Raw genomic sequence first — 24,427 nt, 5'->3', positions numbered from 1 at the left:
GAGCGTGAACACGGATTCTTTGGGAGAGATTTAAAAAAAAAAAAGAAAAGAAAAGAAAAACAGGAAAGTTGAAATGATAAAGGGATGTCGAGAGCAGTGGTTACCATGATGAAGTTATGAAGTTTTAGGAAAAATGAATTGGTAATTTAGGATTTTTGGGGGGGGGGGGTGTTTTTCTTATTTTTCTATATTTATCAGGCGCTTTTTTTTTTTGTGTGTGTGTATATATAGATCTTTAGATTTCTGTGGCTTTTTTTGAGCTGAAGCTTGGCATGTTGTTGTGGTCTAGTTATTTCTACACCATGCGATGGAATAAAAGAGCCTTCAAGCAGCTTTTTAGCGTTTTAAACAATTCTCATTTAAACCCAAAGGTACCGAGCTGCCCTGTTATATTAGGGTCGATGGTGTCCTTTCTTTTAAATGACAAGTATGAATGATAACAAGCTGTTAACAGGGGTGCACAGAGGCATTCACAGTCCCTGGTGGAGAACGGACTCCAGCTGAAAATGTCAAAGTGAGCTAAGATTTCCACCCAGAGTTAGCCTGCAGATATATAATGTATACTGTTTAGAGCTTGATCGATGGCTGCTGCAATGTTTTTTTTGTTTTGTTTTGGGGGGTTTTTTGGCTTCAAGATCCCAGATGGAATGGCACCGTTTTACTGTTATGATCATGCTGTACTGCTTCAGTCGTTCACTCCTTTCCCCTCTTTCTCAAACTGTTTGGTAACAATACCACTCTACCAGTTTTTAATGCCAAATGATCGTGTTTACCTGTGTTTCTCATCAAACAAAGGATGAAGAAAAAATAAATCTGACCCAAAATCAGCTGTCTGCCTTAACTCCACCCCCCTGAGAGATTTGGACAGCTGCTAAAAAGAGCAACCCTTTTATCTGCAGATAGGCATTTGACCACTAATTAGCTAGAGTCACATACACAGTGAGAGACGTGCACATTTAGAGACCGTGATATGACTTGGAGAGAAGCCCAGTTTGAATCGGGGCATTTAAAATGAATCTAAACCCACATTTAGGTTTTTGTTTTTCTTCTTCGCTTCTCGTCCACCCTGCACACACACGCACCCACAAATTCATATGTATGCAAAGGTAGATGGTGCATACATATATTCCCTTCTATCTAACCTCGCTGTGTTTGCTCTCCTGGCTAACCGTACAACTGTTTTGGGTTTCACGGCAGTGCGAGTGAATCTGTGTTCTTATTTTACTTTCTTTTTTAAAGTACTAGATATATTCAGACAGTTATTAATCTTCTTCTGATGATGAATATTCTTTGTAAAGCAACATGTAGTGTGTGTGTGTGTGCGTGTGTGTGTGTGTGTGTGTGTGTGTGGACCCAGAGGGGTTACAGGGGGAGGATCAAGCCAAACCTACCTGATGCGTCTATCTGCCTACTTATCTATCTATCTTATCTATGTGGCCCTCCTCTCACTCTTCCCTCTTCTACCTGCCTCTCCTCCCCTTCCCCTCAACGTTATTTGCTGTGTTTGTTCTTTGGAAAAAAGAAAACCTTGAAAAAAAGAAGGGGGAAAAAAAAGAAAATGCTATCACAATAAACTATAATAAAACATTCTAAACTCTAAAAATGTCATTTTGATGGTTATGTGGAGATGGAAAAATACAGTGTTAAAAAAAAGTTGTATTTTCTATCATTTTATTTTATTTTCGAGTGCCACTTCTCACTGATAAGTCGTACTGCGTCCACATTTTGTTTCTCTGTGTCTGATTTATCCATTAAACTGAGCAAGCAGGGACGTGTGCACCCTTGGATCTGTGCTGTTTGACCTTGAGGCATCATGGAGAGTTGGTCCAATCCAGGGCCACTTAAAAAATAAGACTACATACATGTGTGACTTTTATATCAGAGTCCTCAGACTATCTTAGCAAATAACACGCACATTTAATATTTAGGTACTTTATAAGTTTCACATTTTTACTCTATTTTACACCAGCATCAGTTAGCATGCATAAGGGAGAGGATCATGGTGGCAGGTTCGTGAAGAAAAGATGCCATTCGTATTCTCCATATGGGTTTTCATTATGAGTCATAATGTAACCGTACAAAGTAGTTATGTGAAACCTGGTTTCTCGTAGAAACTACAAGGCTGCGTGATATCAAGCTTATTTTATTTAACTGAAGCATTTCACTCACAGAAGAACCGTTCTGCCTGCAGTCTTCTAAATTGAAACGGCAATGTCTGTGATTGGTGGAGGTTACCGCCACCATTGAATGATTTAAACCTGCAAACAGGTTGCTGACACTTGTTTTGTGGGACTGTAGTTGTGTGTAGGCCTACATCAACGGGTTTTCAACCTAAGCAAACAAGCTCCCGTCCACTGGAGATCGTATGCTGATTGGTTGACAAGTGGGCCGGAACAAGGAAGAGTGTGACACTGCTCTGTGTGTTACCATGAACACGACTAGTGTGAACAAAAACGTTGAAGATCAAAATTATTTCAAACAATTATTACATATCAATGTGATCATGAAAAGGACAAGAAGGAGAATGATTCTAGTCCTGTTATTCAGAAATAGTCATGGCTAGCTTATAATTGAGTTACACTCAGGAGGTAGATGTACAGTAAGCTATATAACAAACATGCACAAAGCAGCTACAAAAGGGTTTCAAGTTTTGGTAATGGATTCCTAACAAGTCACTTTTCTCAGTCAGCAGCATTACTAGTATATTATTACAAGAATCATCACTCAGCGTGCATGAGCCCAATGTCAGACTCCTTCATTTACAGGAATATAGAACATGTTTGGGATATTAGTGTAAGTTAACTCATTAGAAAAAAAAACTACCAAGGTTAGCTGCTAATATTTAACAAAATACATGAAATAGCACAGGCGGGGGGGAAAGCGCTGACATCAGGATAATGAGTCGTAAGGGTGTGTGAGTGCATGAGTGGATAGCATGGTGTTGAATGCATTGCGTGACATGAAACAAAGATGCACGTGAAAGAAGAACTCCCAAAGGTCTGAGGAAAGGTTGGGTTTTATTGGGGAAATACTGGGCCGCTGCTTCTCCAATTAACCTGATGAATCTGCTCCACCCGTCTACTACAGCGGAAAACAGAACATTCAGACAAGTTAGGCAAGCAAGCAGTCATCGCACTGACAGCCGATGATGACGTACAACTGATAAGACTCATTATCCTAACCAACAAATAAAAAATTCAGAGAATAGTCCCTATTGCACATCAAAAAAATCCACATTTAATTTGGGTTTTTCTCTACCTGAAAGCCACCTCATGGATCTCTACCTCACTTCCTTGCTGTTTTTAGATTGCTCCCTGGAAGTCTCTTTCTGCCACAAAGCAAAACCTGCAGCAATTCCAGGATGCAGGGTTTCATAATCCATATCATTCACTTTACCTGATAGTAGCTGTAACATGATGGCTGACTGGTGACAGATATGGGATCATGAAACACAACAGAAAACTAGAAGATGGACCCAAAGTTGTTCTCCTCATTTGTCACAACACGGTTATTTTAACTGGATTGTGCCATGTTCATTATCTCCAGTAGTGACAGGATATTTAATAATTAAGCCTGCCCCAGTCAGCACTTTTCAGTGTCCATCTGTTTGGAATCTTAAGGGACACTTGGGAAATACATCATGCAAGTGGGCACCTGACTGCCAGTTGGGCTGCAGGTGTAGTGCCTGAGTCAGAAAGTATGCAGTCTACTTTTCACCCAATGATGGTGTAAAATCCAAAGCCATGATTAACCAAAAGGCACCAGACTTCATCTTAAGAGTGGTAAGTGCTTCTGCAGTACGTGTGAACGTCACGGTGGGATCTAAGGGAAACTTACAACATCAGGATCAGTGAACAGTGTGTGCAAACCACATTGCTATACATGGTACACTTATGTGACCTGTGATGTATTGTTTATTTAAGCAAATGGTGAAACATTCATACATCCTGTTCTCCAAGCTTTATGCCAATGGCAGTTGAACCATTGTCAGCAATAATCACTCTTCCTTTATAATAGTGAGGTTTTTCTTACATGCTGCAGCTGATTGGGTAATACCTCTGACGCACCCACCACACAGAATAAACCCTCCTCAAGTCCACACCCTTACACACTTTAAAGGAGCCATCCCTCATGTTCAAGGATTCAGCGGTTTTTGTTTTTCATTCCAGCGCATGTTTTCACATGAGGTGAAATTTTATTCTTCATTAAGGTCACATTAGTATTTGGGGGAGTGGGGCTGCATTGCAAAGTATCCTAATCTCCTTTGATAATTCCTAGTTTTGGAAGGGGCAACAGTGAAGATGTTGGTTTGGAGAAAATTGTAAAAAAAAAAAAATTATTTCAGAAATGGTAAATGGCCTGCATTTGTATAGCGCTTTTCTAGTCCATAGGACCCCAAAGCGCTTCACACTACATTCAGTCATCCACCCATTCACACACACATTCACACACTGGCGATAGCAAGCTACATTGTAGCCACAGCTGCCCTGGGGCGCACTGACAGAGGCGAGGCTGCCGGACATAGGCGCCACCAGGCCCTCTGACCACCACCAGTAGGCAAACATGGGGTTAGTATCTTGCCCAAGGATATTTGACATGCAGCCAGGATGCAGCCTGGGATCGAACCACCGACCTTCTGATTAGTGGCTGACCTGCTCTGCCACCTGAGCTACAGCCACCCCATATAAAGTTATAGTCTTTCAGCATATAATTAAAAAGCATAATTGTAAAATGTGTACTGCGTACTGTCTCAAAATTACCCTGAAGGTACTTGTATTAGTTTTAAAAAAGGTCGTTAGTTATTTGTTTCTAGTTGTTCTGCTGTACCGATTTGGAAGTGCTCTTTGAAGTCTTGAGCTAGTTTGGTTAAAATGTAACCAATATCAATAGGACAATCTCAGAAAATATTCAATTTGGAATGGGCCTTTTTTTAAAAAAAAGATAAGATGTTTTCCTGATATTATTGTCAAATAAATTATTTTAAAATTCCTGTTTTGCTGTGCATTTTTGTCCCAGCTTTTTTTTTTGAGAAATGGGATTGTAGATGTCCAAGGTCAAACAGGCTTTGAGAATATTATGTATTTCACACAGAAATAATTCTTCCCTACACAACACTGCACATGTGGTAAATGGTGCGAAGACAGAGAGAAAAAAGTAATTTGTCACTCATAACCTCCTAATGAGCTACATTATTTTCATCCCACACACCTATTTATACTCATATACCCAGATCAGCTCAGATTTGTTTCTGATGCTACTTTTGTTCCTTAAAGTGATTCTCCTCTGTGCTTCACTCTGGCATTTACTGGGCTGCTAGTATACCTTGTTTTAATGCTTTATAACAGCCATCATTCACCTCCAAGCCTGAATCAACTAATAATATAAAAATATCTCTGCGGCAAAAATGAACTTGAACTTTCTTTCCTAAATTTACCCCCAAAATAAGTCCTTTTCATCCCAACAACTTCATTCATGTTCTACCTTTCCTTAGTTCAGTTCAGGAAATCTTTATTAATGTAAAAGAAAATACAAAATCAAATTCCCGTCTTATTTTATATCGTCATTTAAGTGGGGGGCAAATGTATGTGTAAGGCGTGCTCTGCTTCTCCCCTGAAATCCACATTTATGGCTGTGACTATATTAACCACAGACACCGTGTTCACGGTGACTCAAGCAACTTTCAAGTCTCTGCATGTTGAATTTCAAAATGTACTGAGAGGAAGCCTGAAAGGAAGGTGAAGTATGTTCAGATATCTCTGGAAATCAGCCAGCAGAGTGCAAAACATGTAGAATATATACAAAATGGTTGATGAAGGACAGACTAGGGGAAGAAAAAACAGCATATATGTGTGGAAATTAATTTAGAAGCCGTGTTTTCTGGTGAACAAAGTACAGTGTGTTCTCTGCAGTTTTGCTGAATGCGACTTCCAAACTACGTCAGCATGTTAGGGACTTTGTGACCTTTTAACCAGAAAGGTGGAAGTTGTAGAGATTGGAGACCTAAGAAAGTGCATTTACATGAATAAGTGTTTGTGTGTGAGCATGTGTGCTTCTCTACTGAGGACTAGATTGTTATGATAAGCAAATTACAAGTTGTTGCCACATTACTGCTGGTTCCTCATATTTTAGGTCATTTGCTGGCTTAAAATAAAAGTACCATGTAATACAAACAGGGTGGTCTCCTGCACTTGACTGAGTGTGGTGAGTTTCTTTTAATCTCCTATAGAGCCGTGCATCATTAAAACACCATGAAATCCTCTGCAATAGGTCTTGGCTGCTGGGGGATTCCCATGATGCATTGAGTCTTCAGTCACCTTTTTCATTCACCAAGTGTTTATAGGGAGGTCCTTTTCCATTAGGTGGAGAGCAGCTAAAAAAATATAAATAAATGAACGGGTACGGGAGCCAAGAAGTTCAAAACTCATTTAGAAGATGCATTAAATAACATTGAGTTACAATATATGCACAGGTGCAGCAGTCTTGAAATGGATGTTCTAGCACCAACCATCACAGAAATCCCTCTTTTCACTGGTTGTGTCTCGCTGAAAAAGGCCTTCTTACTGCATACAACTCCTCCGCCATATCCGTCAACCGGTTCTACGGACAATTCCAGGGCCAGTCTCTTTGGAGTCTGTCTTTCTCGATCCCGTTGGTCTGCCGAAGCTCTGCAGTCATCATGCTTGTGCCAGTTGTGTACATGCTCCATGACTCCTCTCCTCTGACTGCTCTCACCTCCCTACTTTTATGCAGCGTGAGCAGGTCTGGAGAATTCCTTTGATAAGGTGTGGGTTGGAAGTAAAAAAATACTTCGAGATAAAAGCATGCAAAATATATTCAAACATGTATAAAACCATACTATAACACCAAACCAATAAAAGACAGAACAAAGCATTAAAACTACTTCTTCCCCAAAACACATACACGTCTGCATTTAATTATTAGTTATACTGGCTTTCTTCAGAGCATGTTTTTGTCCTGTCTTCCTCCCCTAACTCTACGCCTGGTTCTGCTGGAGGTGTCTTCCTGTTAAAAGGGAGTTTTTCCTTCCCACTGTGGCCAAAGCGCTTGCTCATAGAGGTCATCTGATGGTTGGGTTTTCTCTGTTTTCTTTGTATTATTGAAGGATGTTTACCTTACAATATAAAGCACCTCGAGGCGACTGCTGTTGTGATTCGGCACTATATGAATAAAACTGAATTGAATTGAACTCTTAGCATGTCCCTGCTGCAACTTGCAGTCTTTTACTGCAATCAAAGTTTTTATTATCTAATATGTGCATGATTGTTTCAAGAGATTGGATGCTGTATAAAATGTAAGAATATAATAGTCCTTGTTTATCATGTAGAAAGAGGAGCCCAAATGTTTTCCCCACATGTACTACAATTACTAAACTTTCTAGACATCGCCTCATCAGGCATTAAACATTAACCTGCCAGCTCCATGTTACAAATTTAGCATCTGGCATATCTGATTGCACTCATGTGAGAACAGAACAGGTAACTCTCTGGTAAGTTCACGCTGAATGAGCGCACGTCATGTGTCCTGCCCACTGTGTGCTGTACCCAGGCAGCACCCACTCCTAGACCAAATACAGTATTTTCAGTAGTTCTAACATATCTGAGGATGGCTCTTGTCACACACTACATGTCAACTTAACAATGATCAAGAAAATAATACCCAATTCAGAATACAGGCAACAGAATAGTCTGATCCTAAAGACATGTGGTGTTGGGGCCGGGCATTAAAATGGATGTTTTTAAACCTATTTACTGTCACAATATCTGAAACACTTTGGAATTCCTGACAAAAAGGCTAACATATAAGATACTGATTTTCCCTTTTCACTGATTTGATGAAGTAATACAGAAAGACAACTTGCACTGCCTTCTTGGTGAGACCCATCAACAAGTGCAGTTTTGTGAGGCTTTCTCCAAATCAGTGTCATACCAACAACTCCCTGATGCTCAGTCACAAATAGATGTTCAGTCTATCATGGCCTCTGGACAACAGGTTATGTGTATTCATGAAATCTGACTGTCTGATTGTGCAGTGAGAGCTAAGATAAAATAAAATAACATAAGAAAAGATAAGATAAGAAAACTTATAGTTTGTTTATCCCAGATTTGGGAAATTGTGAGACGCTATCTTTAGCTTTATCACCAATTAAACACCAGACTCTGGTACGGCAGTTGACTCAAGACAGACAAACAAGATGCAGCAGGAAAACACACACACACGTTTTGCTTTTCATTACAATTATAGAGATATATGTTCAATAATGTGCAGCTCAAAGACTATTTCAAAGGATTTCATACTGTTGGATGTCAGTCCTGATTCACACATATGCACAATCGTGGACATTAAGTCTGTTTGATCTGGTGACTGAATAGTATCTAACAAAGCATGCAATAGATTGTGGCCTGTCTACAGTTATCTGTATCACTCTTATCCAATGGATGATTGTGTCCCTAATCAATAGTTTGTGAGTCCCTGATGTGTAAAATATGAGGAGCATTTGCTTGCCTAGATCCCTCACCCAGAACAGGGAGATGAAGAAGTTGTGAATGTGTAAAAATAATATAAATAAGTCTGTAAAGATTACAGCAATACACATATACATTCAGGTATTTTTCTAACCTACACCTTCACCTAAATATTATATAAATGATTAGAAGAATTTAAAGTTGTTCACAATGATAAACATTAGGGCACATACCCCAAAACCTTCTAATTTTTTTAGAATCTTATCTTAGGTTTCTAACCGAGTTTATGCTTTCCATTGTTTGTTTGTTTTAAATAAAAATGCATTTAAAATATATATTTAAAAATACGCCTAATTTCTACGGTTTTATTCAGAAGCTCCTTTTCTAAATGACGCCCCAGTTATTTTTTTCCATCCCCTAATGAGAACTTACGGGCACGGCCGGGTCAGTGACCGCGCACGCTGCCTGTTTATCTGTATGAGAGGTCCTCGGGAGCGCGCCCCCCCTGGCCGAGGAAGGTGAGCGAGTGTCTGGAGGGGAGGACTCGGGAGCGCGACCAGCCGAGGGATCGATCGGATTAAACTCGATTTGAGTGAAATTAACACAAAGGAGAGAAGAGCAACGCACAGTAGTCGGCGAGGTCGCGGATGCGAGATACGCCGGAGAAATAATTCATGAAAAACACGAAACTTGAACTTTTTTCCCTCTGTTTATTTATATTTCAAACTGAAAAGGACCACCGTGGATTTTTTTCAAGCAAGCGGAGATACTAACCCTACTAACGAGGAGTTGATTTGATAAAGAGCCCGAAGTGACCGAGCTTGTTGGGTAAGCTAACAAATGTCCCTTTTCACTGAGTGCATTTAAGAAAAAATTCGAACAGATTTTGGCACAAGTGCAATGCTTCCATAATAACACAGGGTCCTGAATTAAAATCGTTTATATTCTTTCTGAATAGCAAGTTTTCCATACTTTTTCAGCACAATCGGACTCTTTAATCCGCCCAGTGAGTTGTGGTTTTTAGACCGACGAGCATTTCTTTCAGGGCAAACTCGCGGGGAAGGTTCTGTTTTAGACTGCAGGTTTATTTCGCATCTGTTTTATTTTTTTCTTTCAGTAGAAAGTCATTGAAGGTCCGTGTAGCTGCCATGCCGACATGCTAACAATAGCAAGTTTAGCTTTGCCACCCGCAGCATCGCTCACTCACACAGACGCACAACAGTCCCATTAGTTAGTTGAAAAGTGGAAAGAAAAATGTCCAGCACAACACTGAGAGCCTCGTAGTTTCTGAGTCAGTTCCTCAGACAACTTATCGTCCTGTGTAATATAAAACTTGAACTTAGTTCATTTTTAAAGTGTGTGTGTTAGCCCTGTTAGCTAATTGTGTTGAAGCTTCTAGGAGACACGAGGTGGCTCGAGCGTAGAGGTGAGTCACTAGCCGACTGAATGAGCGGAGCACCGAGGGAGATTCCCAGCGGAGAATACTTGGCAGAAATCTCCAAAAACGCCGCACACTGGCTCAATTGCACCATTTAACAATGAAAGTATAAATAATAGTTTGATTTCAATAGAATTGTAGTGTTTTGTGGTTAAGGGGACAGTGTTAAGAATGTGTAGTAGTCGGTAGTTTTATTGGACGAAAGGGACAGAGCAGTGGAGGAGAGGAGGGGGGAAGCTGTGAGGCCAGGCGGTCATTCCATACAACCGTGTTTTTCTTGTTGTTTTTACCATGCCTTGTGTTATCAAAACACTTTGGAATGTGCTGAAAAAATTGTCCTACTCGTGTACAGCTTTGGAGTGGCGGAGAAAGTATTTTACTTTAACAAAAAAAACGAGATGAGCGAATCGTTCCCTGGTCCGAAACGACGTGCGAAATACCGCTGATAGGCTAATTAGCTTTGCTAGCCGCTGGAGGTTGGCCCAGCGCTAGGACACAGAAGTTCAGCTAGCCTGCTAGCCAGCTCTCATCCTCATTGTGTACGGGCAAAGACCACTTATTAGCCCCACCGGGCTAGCTACTAACCTGCTCGAAACGGTTATCGATCAGTGCATAGCTCTTGGGCAAGGGAATTAACTTTGCTTCTTTTTTCACTTCACTTTTTGACGAGGTAAAAATGCAAAGTTACATTACAGATCCTCCTTAGGTCTTTCCGCCTTTCGGCTTTTGTTAGGAGCACTTGTTTGTTGTGTTACATTGTATCCGGCGACCGAAGTTTGGTTACACTTACGACTCCACTTGTTACTCGATGTGGAAGGGGGGAAAGGCAGTCCTAAACACCTGCCCTTGTAGTTCCACTGACACATCTTTACCATATACTAAAACCGTATTTTTTTCTTTGTACAGTCTTAACTTAATTGCGTGTGTTTCTTGCGCTATCCTGTTCTCTTTCCCCATTATGTGTTCTGTAATCGGCCAACTTGCATAATGGTCACCCTGCCGCTCTCACGCAACTCTGGCACTAAATCTCTGGAAAATAACCGAGCTTGGTCCCCCCTCAGAAACACGCGCTCGTTTTCTATTCGTTTTTACTTTGTGGTTTTAGTCAGTGCGACACATTTCAGTAGATTTGTGCTGGGTCTTTATGTTTTTTCCTCCCGTTTCCCATAGAGGCAGGAGCTGCTATACCCCCACCACTACCACCTTGTGTCTTTGAGCCAAGATGGCAGCTAGTCATGTTTAGCGGGCCACAGAGGGAGAGATAAGAGGCCCTGACCACACACACACACACACACAACAGATGCTCAGCACTATTTGGTCTCTCTCCCCTCTCTCTCACTGCCCTTTTTTGTGGTAAAATTTGAGCCCCCCTCCCAGCTGCAAGGCTGACTTAGTTTGCTAGAGACAGTTAGTCTTGGCTAACCTGAGACTTTTACATAAAGTTAGATTCCCCTCCCTTTGACAACGTGTGCAGAGGTGAATTTTTTAATTTTGCACATATTTAGATTGATTTACTAAAGTAGACACAATGGTTGCTATTTTTTTAGAGTAGCCCTTTCCCCCCGTTTAAATAGTTCTGACTTAAGTTTGAAGTATGTGGAAGTCATGCTGATTACCCTCGAGTTGTCTTAATTTTGGCTGGTGAGTGTGCATTATTCACTCAAAGAGCCAAATAATACAACCATTAACATTTGAAACTTCATGAAGCAAGTTGCCGGTAAATCTGTTTGTCGCGTTGTCATAAACTCTTTGTTCCACTAAAAACACAAAGCAGAATCTGCCCTCTTGTCTCATTTTTAACTCTAAAAGATGGGGATTCTGTGAGATTGAGGAGTTTTTCTGTTTCCTATTTTTGGTGGTGGTCCCAGCATGGCCACATCTAGGGAAATCCCTGCCACCTTACAGTGGGGCTAAGATTGGGGCATACACCACACATACAGTGAAATGCAATTTTAAGATAGCTCTGCTCAGAATGATGCAATCAAATTTCCGTGCTTATAGCTGTACACTGATGCTCATTGTCGCCATGTATGCCCTCCCCCATTATCTATATTCAGTGATTTTTAATGAACATCTGTCTGTGCAACTTTACCCTGATCCATTATTTTAACTTTGACACTTTCTTTGGAGCAGGTGCCCATCAGTTTGTCATGATTTTGAATAAGCCTACTCCCTGTTGTTGTGGTCTATGAATCATTAGTGTGGTCAGTGTTGGTTATCTGGACATTTCACTTTTGGTGTGCAGTCATCTGATGACCTTTTCACCAGCTCTTGCTACTTTCATGCTGTGAAGAATAGTTCAGATTAATATGGCTAAACTTACACAAGTGTACGCAAAAATGACAGATGAGGAGAAACTAAAGACAAACGAGAGGAGAAATCAGAAGTAAACTTGTTGGCATGTGGGAGAACACTGACATTTTTGTATTATGCTGGTTAAAGTGACATTTGTTAACATGTTGGGCCTTCCTCTCTCAGTTTAATGTACACATGATTATTGAGAGGATGGGAAATCTGGATGTAACAAGTTCATAATTTCTCAGCCTCATTTCTCAAAATGCTAAAAAGCAACTTTAATATCAAAGGCGCATTTTCACTTTCAGCATTGCACCTACTGCCCCGAAGTGATTTTTGTGTCTGACTTAATGCATTAGCACCCACTCTCTTGGTCTGTCGAAGTGTTGAAGTTATCTTACACACTCAGTGGGGTTAACAGTGCAAATAAAGTATTGACCACAAAAAGGAAGTGCTAGATTCTTGCCTGTGTTGCAATTAAATCTGAGTGCGAAGCAGAGTGACTTGTCTGGAGGGTGATCTTGATTTGGCACGTGGGGTGCTCTTCAGTGGTTAGGCTCTTTAAAAGCTCTGTAAATGCATTTTAGTGTGAACGTTCCTCCCTGTCTTGATTTGTGTTCACCTGCCTGCAGGTTGGCCAGGTGATCTATGAAGCTGCCTCTGCAGACTCACTCGTCCCACACTCACAGACTCCCATTGTAACCAGTAACTGGTTTATCTAAGCCTCTTTTCCACTAGTACTGCCTCGACTCTACTCGGTTTTTGGTTGTTTTCCACTTCAGTAGAGTACCACCTAACGTGGTCTATGCAGCTGAAAGTTCCAAGATGCCATTTGTCACATTTTCCGATCTACTCAGCTCACTTGGAACCCCAGCAAAGCAGGTACTAAAAAAGTACCTGGTACCAGGTAATACTACCAAATGGAAAACCACAATAGCTGACTAGGTACTAGTGAGAAAGGGCTCCTAGTGAACTGAAAATGTTTTAAGGGACTCACTGGAGAGGCAGCCGAATGACAGAAAGGACCAGGCCAGCTTGAAGGTAGGGAAACATCAGATAGCGTGGGCTTAGCTGGTTAGCAGCACCTGAACTTTAAAAACAGAATACTTCATAAATAAATTATAGTGAGATACAAAAACACAGATTTCAAACAGAAGATGGTGCAGAGAATAGTATCAAGTAGACCAGCATCATAAAAGATGTTTTAGTGGGAGATATGCAAGTCACTCCAGTTGGTCAGCACTTTCAGAATAAAATCAGTAGATAGTGGAAGCAGAAATTTGTCATTTGCCACCTTTAGTCCTGAGATAAGTTGTAATGCCCCAGCTGATGTTTTTCTGGACAGTAGTGTTAAATGGAATAATAATGAGAAATCAAAAAGAAAATTGTTACATTATTTTAAGAGAGCTGACTTGCAGTTAGTAAACAATGGGTCCTGAAACCTTCTAAAATGTTTCTTCTGGATTTTAACCTATGCTCGCAGGAGACGCTCCATGAGGAGCTAGTCTTTCTGTAAGTTTCAGTGAACAGCCTCCAGTTAAGCTCTATAGACACGCTGCGTAGTACAGATAACCTCTGGTTGAACTGTAACAAAAGAAAAATGTATACAATGTTTCTGATGTAGATATGATTTATAACTGAAGATAGGTTATCTTCACAACGTCTTTGTAGAAGTGGAGCTTACGAGAAAAATAACTTTTTCTCATGTATTAAAGAACAGCTGCTTGTTTATGGGAACGTCTGTGGCGTTAAGAGCTGATGCATTGCAGGCATTTTTGAAATCCATTTGAGGTCAGCGGAGGTTTCGCTGTAGTTATGTAGTTGAAAGTAATGATGAAAAGCACTCACTCTCTCTCACTGGACACACAAGCGCACATAAGATGGATGACACTGATTGCCCGGCCAAAACTGAACTGAGTGGATTGTCTGCAGGTTAGCTAGCAGCAGGTAATGCAGCGCACTGGACAATCTGGTGCTGAAAGGTTGCTGTTGGGTGTCTGAATCAGATTACTGTTGTTTGTTAGGGGGGCCATTTTGTCTCCTATCATCATGTGTCATAGATGGCACTTCTGTTAGTGGGGATGAGAAGTGGTGCTGTTGTTTGCCTCCATCTCTTTCATCTTCGCTATCTATTGCTCCACCTCCACCCCTCAGCCACCCACCCACTCCCTTTCTGCCCCCCTCTGCATAAGCCTACCTCCTTTTTTTTCTAGTCTTCTTTCTCACCCTTTGCATCTCTCTTTCTCACTCTCCATCTTTGCCTGGCTGTCTGTTTTCTCCCCCGCCCTCCGTCCAGCGCTCTCATTTCCAGCCAAAAGGTTAGCGGGGGTCTTTAGCACTGTGGTGACATTCAAAACTGAGTGTCATCACTGTGTCTACTGCTTTCTCTCATCCTTCCCTCTCACCTGTCTCTCCCTCTGCCCCCTCCTTCTCTTCTGCGCCTGCCTCCCCCATCCTCCTCCTGCAGCGAGGGCCTTCTGGACCAAGTGCTGTGCCTAGGAGAGAGGCTGGCATTAATACAGCTCTCAAGTGTTTGTGTGTGGGCTGTACGTGTGTTCTGTATGTGCTGGAGGAGACGGCCTGTCAAGTATGGGCCTTTTAGTCTGTTGTTGACCTCTGCTGCTGTATATACTTTTGGAATATCCCGTTTCCCCTCTTCAGCTCTTTGCTAACATGGGAAGAAAATAAGCAAAGCTAAATCCAAGGCCTTTCCACTGGTAATATGTGGGAGTTTTGTGTCATCAGCTGCTGATGAATCCTATTGCTGAAAAGCTCCGTCAGCGCCATGCAAAAATCTCATCAGTTTCCCGGCGCTTGCTGTGGTTTAATGGCACTCTTGTGGCATCCACGCATCCTTCTTGCTCATCTTCGATCACCATTTCTCCTCGGTGATTCACGTTGCTGATGAAAGATTAAGTGCTGCTTGCTTTTGGAATCAGCATCCAGTTAGGGAGATGGAATGAAAACAGGATGATGTTAACTACACGTGAAAGAGATTTCAACCAGTAAAGACACTTTCGTAAGAGGTACATAGATCTTTGTTTTTGGCAGATAATATTGGAATTTCCTGAACATGTAAATGACTGATCCTCCGTGAGCCTGGAGGTTTCTTCTTCTTAGAAGGGAGTTCTTCACTGTTGCAAAGTGCTGATCGTAGGACATCATCAGATTGTAGGAGTTCACCTTTTATATGTAGGGTCTTGAACTTTTATAAATATAGATTATAAACCACCCTGACACATTACTGTTGTTGACTAGTTCCATCTACTGTTGGAGTAGGAGTTGGAGTAGACTCTGGAAGTCTTAGCACCTGGGCAGGTGGGGCAAGAAGTGTAGCTATCCAGGCTCAGGGGATTTGGTTCAGACCTGGCTGTCCCATTGGTTGAAAAGGACATGTCGATAGCAGTGACTGACTGAGCAGCAGTGGGGGTTGCATTCTGGAGAGCCTGTTTATCATCAGTGTGTGAGCCTTCCTGTTTGCTCTTGCATAAAGGGATACCTAAGCATTTTGACTTTCATGGGGAATTCACCATGAAAGCCTTTCTTTGGAAGCCTGTGTATTCATGTTTTCTACAAAAATGAAAATCTAGACCGAGAGTCAGGAAAGTACTGCCTGTGATGTTCTTGTTGCTCAGAAGTATTTCCAAAGCTTCGTTTTTGTTTTTTTTTTGGTTTTTTTTTTTTGGTCTGAACAGGTATGACAAATCTCTCAACAGCCCCAAAACCACTGGTGGTTTTCTTTCAGCAAGCTGATCTGACTCCCTGCTACTGACAAATCCTGTAGTTTTTGAAAAGACTACTGCTTTTGAACACTTGCAGGGTTTTCCCCAAAGCCTGTAATAGTGGCAGTGTAACACTATGATAAGTCATTTGCATTACCAAGCTACAATTTCCCCCTCACCTGCAGCCGTTTGATCTCCGAACTTCATATCAGCTTATGCCTGCTGCTCTGACTTTCTGATCAAGATTCAAACAACACTGGAATATTCATATTAATGAAGTGGTTTGTTTTAGACACAGGGGACGCCTGTCTCCTTCGGCTCTGAATGCCTACAGCTACAGACTCTGAGGGGTGGTAGGGGAAATACCAGCATTAACTACAGCGCTCATCCTGAAAGCGTCGGTACATGTCGTCTGACTGGGCATTGTGACCTGCCTCCTGATCTGAACTCAATGTGGGTCAGATGCTACAAGTCAAATATTAGTTCAGCCTACTGTATGTATTAAGGTCAGATAAGACACTTAATCTGGTCCCAGTCTATGGCAGAAGTTTTGGAAACTCATTCATCCCTAGAGTTTTAGTACTGCAGAGGACAGGCTGTAGAGTACTTTTAGGAGCTGCAGAGATCTTTTAAAGATGCATCCCTCTGGCTTAATTTATAAATTTGAGACATTTGCTTTATAGGAAAAAAGATACTCCAATGACCTTATTGCATGTGAGGGCCTATCACAATTTAAACCAGCATAAGTCTTTCTTGATTTGCATAAGCTCTTTCCACAGATTCTAAATGCATTCTACAACCATATATATCCAGTGACCTTCTAAGTAGATGAGTGGAGGAAACCCGTCAGCTAAGCACAAATGAAACATTCAGGTTCTTAGGAAGCATTTCTCAGCAGTCTGTTGAAAAAGATTCAAGTCTTTGTCTAAACCTTTGTTCTTGGTTGTGTTTTCCTGTTTGTAGTAAGTGACACAAAGTGTAGAAAAGAAGACTGAGAATCAGTCTAGTCTATTTTGACATCCTACATTTGACATTTGGTTTTGATTTGCTTCACTCTGCTGTTGAGTTTTGATGACTAGAATCTACAGAATTTAGGAATGCCAGTTTCTGTTCAGAAGAAATGTTAACATATAATTACCAATGACTGATACTTGTTGTAAACAGTGTTTTGTACTCATGTAATGGAGTATTATCTCACTATCAGCTGAGATAATGCTAATCGCTAATTCCGCAGTGACACAGACAGAACAGCTTGTGTGTAGCGCTGTGCACGGGAACAGAGAGGAGGGAGCTGGGACGACACACTGTCAAGTTTATTTCCTAGCTCCAGCATGAAGAGAAAGTAATGCATGTAACAGATGGAGAACAAATCATACTTAACCTCATTTACATACACCAATGAATGATTGAGACTCGCCGAATCAGTGAGCACAAATGGATGGATATAAGCTGAACAGGTAAACCGGCACTGAGTCATAGCATTTGCCTGCTTCTTCAGTCCTGTTTTTTAACTTACAAAAATGTCTTTTTAATGCCTTAAAAGGGATTAACAGGAGCTTCAGGGCGATATATAAGGGTTGCAGGGTTAGGTACTTATTTGTTGCGAAGCCAGTACCGTGTTTGTCTCCACCCTTCAGCTCTTACTAGTGGTTGATGTTCATGACTCATAACAACACGTTGTAAGGAGTTCAAAGAGGTCGGTAGAGTTCTCGTTTCAGCAACATTACAGTATTAAACAGTTCTCATAAATGTTAACCTGGCTATTGATTATTTAATTCTCAAATCAGGAGAACCGTGTAAGATATGTTACCTAAATCAATGGTTGGAACTTTTGAGCTGACCATCAGTGTGATGGTTCCCCACCCTGGTAATGTGCTGGCAGAAACCCTGGTATTGGCAACAGATTGGTGTCTCGAAAAATTTGGAAGCTTCAGTTATAGCTTTGGTTTAAAGAACTCAAAAATCCTGTTTAGGCCCGAAAACCTACTAAACCCACTAGAATCTTTAAACTATTTGGCCAATATTTCTGGGCATATATGTGTCACTTTTTAAATAGGCTTGCTTAAACCAGTGATTTTCAGGGAGCATATAGCTTCACAAACCACATGACAGGTTCTTTAGCTCAGTGAGCACAGAGACATGCACTCTTTCTCTCTTAGCAGGTTCCTTGGCTACCCCCTGTGGCCTACTTCTTTCTCTCCCTCCCTCTCCTGTGTCTGTCTCTCAGCCTCTGTCTTCTGGGATCAGACTGAGAGCCGGCCAGTGGTTTTTCCTACCACATGGTAAAGGCAGGGAACAGATTGGATAAACACAGCCCTTTCCTGCTGACCCACCGCCACCACCCACCCCCTTCTCCAGTCTCTCTCACACACACAAACGCAAACCAACACACACAGTGTCCATTAACAAAGCAGCCGTGCGTAAAATAACCAGATTTTCTTTAGCTTCACTGCTTCTTTCTCTTTTCGCCTTGCTCTCTTGGCCCCCCTCATCGCCACCCCGTCAACCCCCACCTCCTCTTCTTTCTTCCTTCCTTCCGGCCCTCAAATCCCAGCCCCAAACACACGGCCATGCATCCCCTCACTTGAGCGTAATTACACACACAGCTAGCCAGCTCTTGCACGCTGTCCTCCATTTGGGAACAAAGGTATAAATTATAGTGGCTTAGATCCTGGTGGTAATGGGAGGTGGGTGGGTGCACACGTGTCCTGCAGATGAAGAGGGAGATCATTTGCTTTTTAAAAAAAAAAAAAAAAAATCCCCCCCACCCCGGAGGTGTTTAGTGAAGTTGCGCTTGCTAAGGCACTGGTGTAGTTTACTCTTTGGCTTGGTTTTATTTGTCTGTACCTGTCTGTGCCTCAGAGGAAACATGGTGTTGTTGACATGGCAGAGATTTCCTGTAGTAAAGCCTGGAGGCTACAGACAGTTTAGCTGCCAAACTGTCGACGGCACAGACAGAACTGTATTGAGCCACTGTTGGCTAATCTCCCTCCCTCACACCCCTCCTTCACCGCAGGCTGACGCTGCATGCACCAAGTGATTTGCAGTCATTTTGGTCAAGTGTAATAGATGTTAACAAATAAAAACCAGCAAGTGTCTATAATAGTGGAGAGGAAAAAGAGTAGAGGAAACCACTAAAATGAGGCCTGTGGATCGAGAAGGTGACAGCCCCATGCAAATCGTCAACATCTCGAGATTTCTCTGGAGTGTTTAAAATGACAACTTCAATAGGTGTTCAGAAATGTTTACAGAGCAGGAAAAAGGTGAGGTGTGCCTGCTGCCTGCGGGTTTTCATTCCAGCCCAGTTTACACCAGGTGACGTCACTCCCAAACATGCCTTCACACCGACGAGAAGAACATATCAGTTAGATCACCTGACGTGGGTGATTGTCTGCACTGAAAACTTGGAGACTTGTCACGCTGTGTTTTGTTAAATGGACAACAGATATATGATATGTGTAAAATGCTCAATATACAGAAATTGTAAAAAATAAAGTGGGCATTTCTGATTGGGCCTGGCTGCCAGTCTTTTCTTAGAGTTCCTGTTTGGGGTTGTTGTTAAATGAAAGCCCATCTCTAATGCATTACAGTGAAAGGCTGTGTAATGCCTCCGGCAGCCAGAGAAGGCCATTCAGTTGCACTAACTTGGCAGTGATATTCTGCGGTTTCGGCTTGGCTGAATGGGTGGCCTCAATAATTGTGGTTTGACAGAGCTGCACAGTCAGTGTGAATTCCTGAGCCTGGCTGGTGATTGCATGTGTATTTTTCAAGTTGGCTGAAACTCATGCATGTATAGTTGGTTAAAACTATACGTACACGAGCCTTTCAGTTGTGTTTTCAGGTGAGGTGGAGCTGGTAATTACGTTATTTGCCTCACAGGCCCGTGCACTCCTCTGACAGTGCCCGAACCAAACCCTTGTCATATTGCTTCTAGCTGTGTGTAAACTGGAGTGTCTGCTGCTTCAAGGTCAGTGTCTTGATACAGTATCTTAGGTTTTATTTTGGGACACGGTTTGCTTGGAGTTGCAACACAAAGAAATGCAAAGGAAAGGCCCTTTCTCTCCCATCCTGACCCTGTCTTAGCTGCCTCCAGTGCTTTCTTTACACTGCACAGAAATTACTAATAAAACCCAGCATTTGTGTGCTGTAGATCATTTTTCACACAAGTTCTCATATTTGACAATGAATTGTTTTAATGACGACTGTTAGATTTGTTGATTTTGTAATTGTCAGTATGGTGAAATTAATCAAACATTAGCCAATATATATAAAATTATAAATATATTTGCAGATAAACATCAGTTAATCTTGTGATAGTGGTAATCAGCCAGGCACATATCGGCTGATAGCGCATTTTGTTGTGCTCTTTTACGTCTCCTTCAGCATTTTATGTCATTTTGTAGATTTGACATTTATCCAAACGCGGTCGAGTTTATCCAGTTTTGATGCTGTTACGCCAGCACATCCTCCAACTCTATATATGAGCAATTAGTGACAGACTGGAGCTAAAATAACATATTTAAGCTGCTCAAAATAGATTTCTCCACTAGTTTCACTTGCCACTTTCTGCTCAGTATGTTTTGTAATTATATTACTCTTGTAATATAATTGATTGATATTCTGGATTTTTGCAGTGTCTTGTGACATGAAAGTGGATCACTTTCTTGTCGTCTTTTTTTCCCATGAAATCTGTTACTGACATTTAATAACATGACAGCAACTAAAAAGGATGTTTACCTTGTTCATCACCATCAATGTTTTTGACTAATGTTTTTCTCTAATACTGAAGTTTTGTTTATCTGAGTCATCCGCCTTCAAACTGACCCCTGTTGTTAAAACCTACATTGACTGTCACCTCTGAAAATGCTGATAACCATCAGTGTGGTGGTGTGAAGCCACATTAAGTGAGCATGAGCTTTCGGCTGTGTTAGTACCTTTCTTTTTTTATGTCACTGGATGGCTGAGTAAATTTGTTGGATAGGAGGTTGAAGTGCCTACCATACTGCCGATAGCACACAGACTACTTATCAACAGCTTGCCCTGCATCATAAAAATGAGAGGTCTATGTTGTTGTATGTGAGCTGCTAAGGATACTTGCTGTTGAGGGTCAAGCATGAAGGCTCATCACATGCCAAGATACTGATTTGCATAGCTGGGAAGGGACAAAGTGTTTGCTGCTTCATGCTAAACATTGACTGGTATGTATTCAGTTGGCTCAGATGACAGCTTGCTTGTTTGTTTTTATGGGGTTTTTGTTGTTGTTGTTTTTTTAAACGGATACATCTGTGGTGTTCAGTATGGATATATCTGAATTTCTACTTGGCTCCTCAGCATAAGTGTGGTACGGCAGGAGGAGCATAGGGGCCTAAAAGCCTCATCCTTTGATGAGATTTGGCATTTAAAGTGGCACACTGGTCGCTCACCTAATTCCCTGTGCAATGACAGCTGGGCCAAACTGTGCACGTGTTTTCATATATGTATGTCACTGTGTGATCTCTGCAAGAACTCAAGTTTGGGCTAAAACTGCAAAGAAAGTGGTACAGAAAGTTTAAATCAAGAGAACAAGGAGTTTGTCTTTTCCATGACTGAAGCAGGTTTCACAGAGGGATGAACAGATACGCTAGAGAGATGGAGGATGAAATAAAGAGCAAGACGAAGTGTATCCTGCTCCATCCACTCGTTGCAGACGAGTGTTATCTTGTGGGAGGCTAAGTTCTAAATGCCAGACAAGAAATGAGGAGGATGAGTGGAGCAAAGGAGCCTCGAGACACACACACACACGTGCAACTGCGCTGTTCTCTCACACACACATAGATGGCTCAAGTAAGTGCTTATATAGCTACATTTATTTAGTAATGTGGGATTCACTCATATGTAGAGTGTGTGTGACAGGAAATCAGTTACCCTCACACTAGTTTGCTGCAAAGGATGTGACATTACACTCAATTACTCTCACCTGAGACACAGACACAAGTAGAAAGCTTTCCTTCCTGTAGTGACTGAAATGCACTGCGTTTCCGAGCTGCTGTATTCTTGGTAATCTAGTAGCTGAACACAATTTTTTTTTTTCTTCTTCTAATGCAACACTTGATGTGCTGCTTTAAGAACACGCAGCACATTGGCCTTAGCTGCCATGCAATGTTTGAATGACTTATACAAAAGCAACTAGACATGGCATAATATCTTTTCCTTATTTTCTGTCATAGTGTTACATTGGTGGAGACTCATTTTAAACACGGACAATTTTTCAAAGGAGTTTAATCTATGTACAATTAATCCTAGTGAGTCAGATGCTTATGATTCACACTGCTCTACTCAGAGGAGATATCCTACTTTGGTCTTCTCAGGCACACAGCCCTGCCCCTCTTAAACTTGCGGTTTAAGAGGGGCAGCCAATCAAATGTTGACTTGAAGTGTACGAAGCTGTAGAGGTTGCTTCCCAAATATGAAATGAATAAGGATCATTTTGACCTGTGTATCATGCATAGCTAACGGTTCAAGAACAAAATTGGACACACAAATGTACGTTCACTCTCTGGTTATTGAGTTTGAAGTTTGAACCTGCTGAACTTCAGTGTGCACCAGCAGGCATGTCCATGTTTACTGTTTATAGTAATGCCCTACTGGAGCTAGCAAAAATATAGCTGACCGAGTGAAAAGCTTTTATAGGTGTTTCTACTTCTTTATGGAAACACATCTCAACCAGGGATCTTAAAAAGGGGCAAAGGGCGTGTCTGAGTTTTGTGCAAAGTTAGCAAATTCTACAAGAAAAGTGCTGTCAGCTTGACACAAACAGTATCAGATCTCCTTTATAGACCAAGGTCAGTGAATTCCCCATTTATCATTGGTCCTGTCCAGTATATGATACTGATAACTGATGTGTATTTAGAATCAAGTTTCCAAGTTCTTATTTGTAATCCAGAGGCCCTGTCTCAACACATGCATGTCAAATTTATTTTCATTCCTGTTCCCTCTGACTAACACTCTGCTGTGTAAGTCACAACTGTACAGTTTTGCCATTAGGACAACGTGCAGATATTTGGAGACTCCATCCAGGTGTGGCAGAATAAGTTGCGTTACTGGCAGAAGAGTGAAATAATTAATTCAGATGAATTGTTATCCTTGTAAATTAAATTCACATGTTCAGAAGTCTAAATTACCAATTAGTGATTTTTAATTGATGATTAAACTAGTTTTCAGGAACACGGGGAAAAAACACATTACATCAACCCTGCATGAAAAGTCAACTGTGCTTGAGACGAGCTTAAATGTGCTTATTTTATATATAGTTATAGAAATATATAGCTATAATTTCAGAAGAGGAGGAGACTCGGATTGTAAACAAACATGTTACTGTCTGTAAAGCCATTCAGGTGTTAGCAGCTCTCCTCCCTGCAATTCAGTCACTTAATACTAAAAACCAACTGACCAAGACTAACAGATTTCCTGCTTTACAGGACAGATATAGTATTTTTGTCACTGGCGACTGGCACTTTGTCAGAAATGGCTCCAGGTAAAGCAGTGAAAATGTTCTCAATATAAAGTTAAACTCTTGTTGACGAAACTACCACTAGTTTAAGTCTTGGATGCCTTTGCATTTTGCCGTAATAAGCTCTTTGTTCGTACAGGCAGCTTGTTTACGGCTCATAGGTATGGAGGAAAGGACTCTTAATGCTATTTACACAACAAGAGTGGATGCTCCCAGCTGGCATCTTGGAGTTTTGCAACAGAAAGGCTCAAGGCTTAGAGGAGAGCTTTTTCACTGTAGCGCTGTGTCATGCTAATGTCATGTTACTTAGTGAATGGCTTTAGTTTATAAGGGTATTGTCACCCAAAAAGCAGACATTAAAGAGTATGCAAAGAGACTTTGAGGAATCACATCTGGTTACAAATAACTTGTGCTTGTTAGTCTCAAACGTTAACTTTTAGATTCTTGAAACTTTTCAAACAAAAAAAGTCTTGGATTAGTTTAAAAGTATCACTTTGACTTCTGTGTTTTAACTGAGTAGAACGTGGTAGTTTTTACAGCATTCAGAGTTTCTGGCAATAGCAGATGGTGGGAGCAGTGAAAGGATGTTGGACCAATCAGTTCTAACAGTTTTATCCTCTCGAGTAAAGCTGAAGAGAAAACATCTGCCTGGTGACAGGAAGCAGCAGGCTTTATGTGAAGTGTGGTCATATTTTTGACAAAACAGTAGCAGAAGTGCTGCTTCTCTGCCATGCAGACTGCACCAAATGTAGGCCCAGCTCTGTGATAGGCACGTGAGCCAGTCCAGGATGCACCCCATGCTGTGATAGACCTCAGCAGGCTGTATGCTCAGACCTAGTTAGCCCGCAGTGAGAGGTGCTTCACTAAATCTGACGATTTGGAATGTCAGTTGCCTACTTTGATTATTTGTGTGGGCACGAGGAGTTTTACAGTGCCAAATATTTATTAAGAAGGAAAACTTGCTAATGCTTGTGTGCTACTTTACGTGAGTGGAAATAAT

General features: G+C 41.4%; 1 protein-coding gene across 2 annotated transcripts in view; it reads left to right on the top strand.

The window, feature by feature from the left end:
* The first annotated feature begins 8,979 nt into the window (after nucleotides 1–8,979).
* The window catches only part of chd7 (chromodomain helicase DNA binding protein 7), a 71,602-nt gene continuing 56,154 nt past the window's right edge, over nucleotides 8,980–24,427 (top strand). For both annotated transcript variants that reach the window (XM_026150874.2, XM_026150872.2), the window contains exon 1: nucleotides 8,980–9,311. The gene's annotated coding sequence lies outside the window, so the exon portion shown is untranslated. The remainder of the gene's footprint in view (nucleotides 9,312–24,427) is intronic.

The sequence above is a fragment of the Astatotilapia calliptera genome, chromosome 18 (genome assembly GCF_964374335.1).
Source record: "Astatotilapia calliptera chromosome 18, fAstCal68.1, whole genome shotgun sequence".
NCBI classification, from domain to species: Eukaryota; Metazoa; Chordata; class Actinopteri; order Cichliformes; family Cichlidae; genus Astatotilapia; species Astatotilapia calliptera.
The sequence above is the reverse complement of the archived record's forward strand: the minus strand, read 5'-3'. Positions and strand labels throughout refer to the sequence as shown.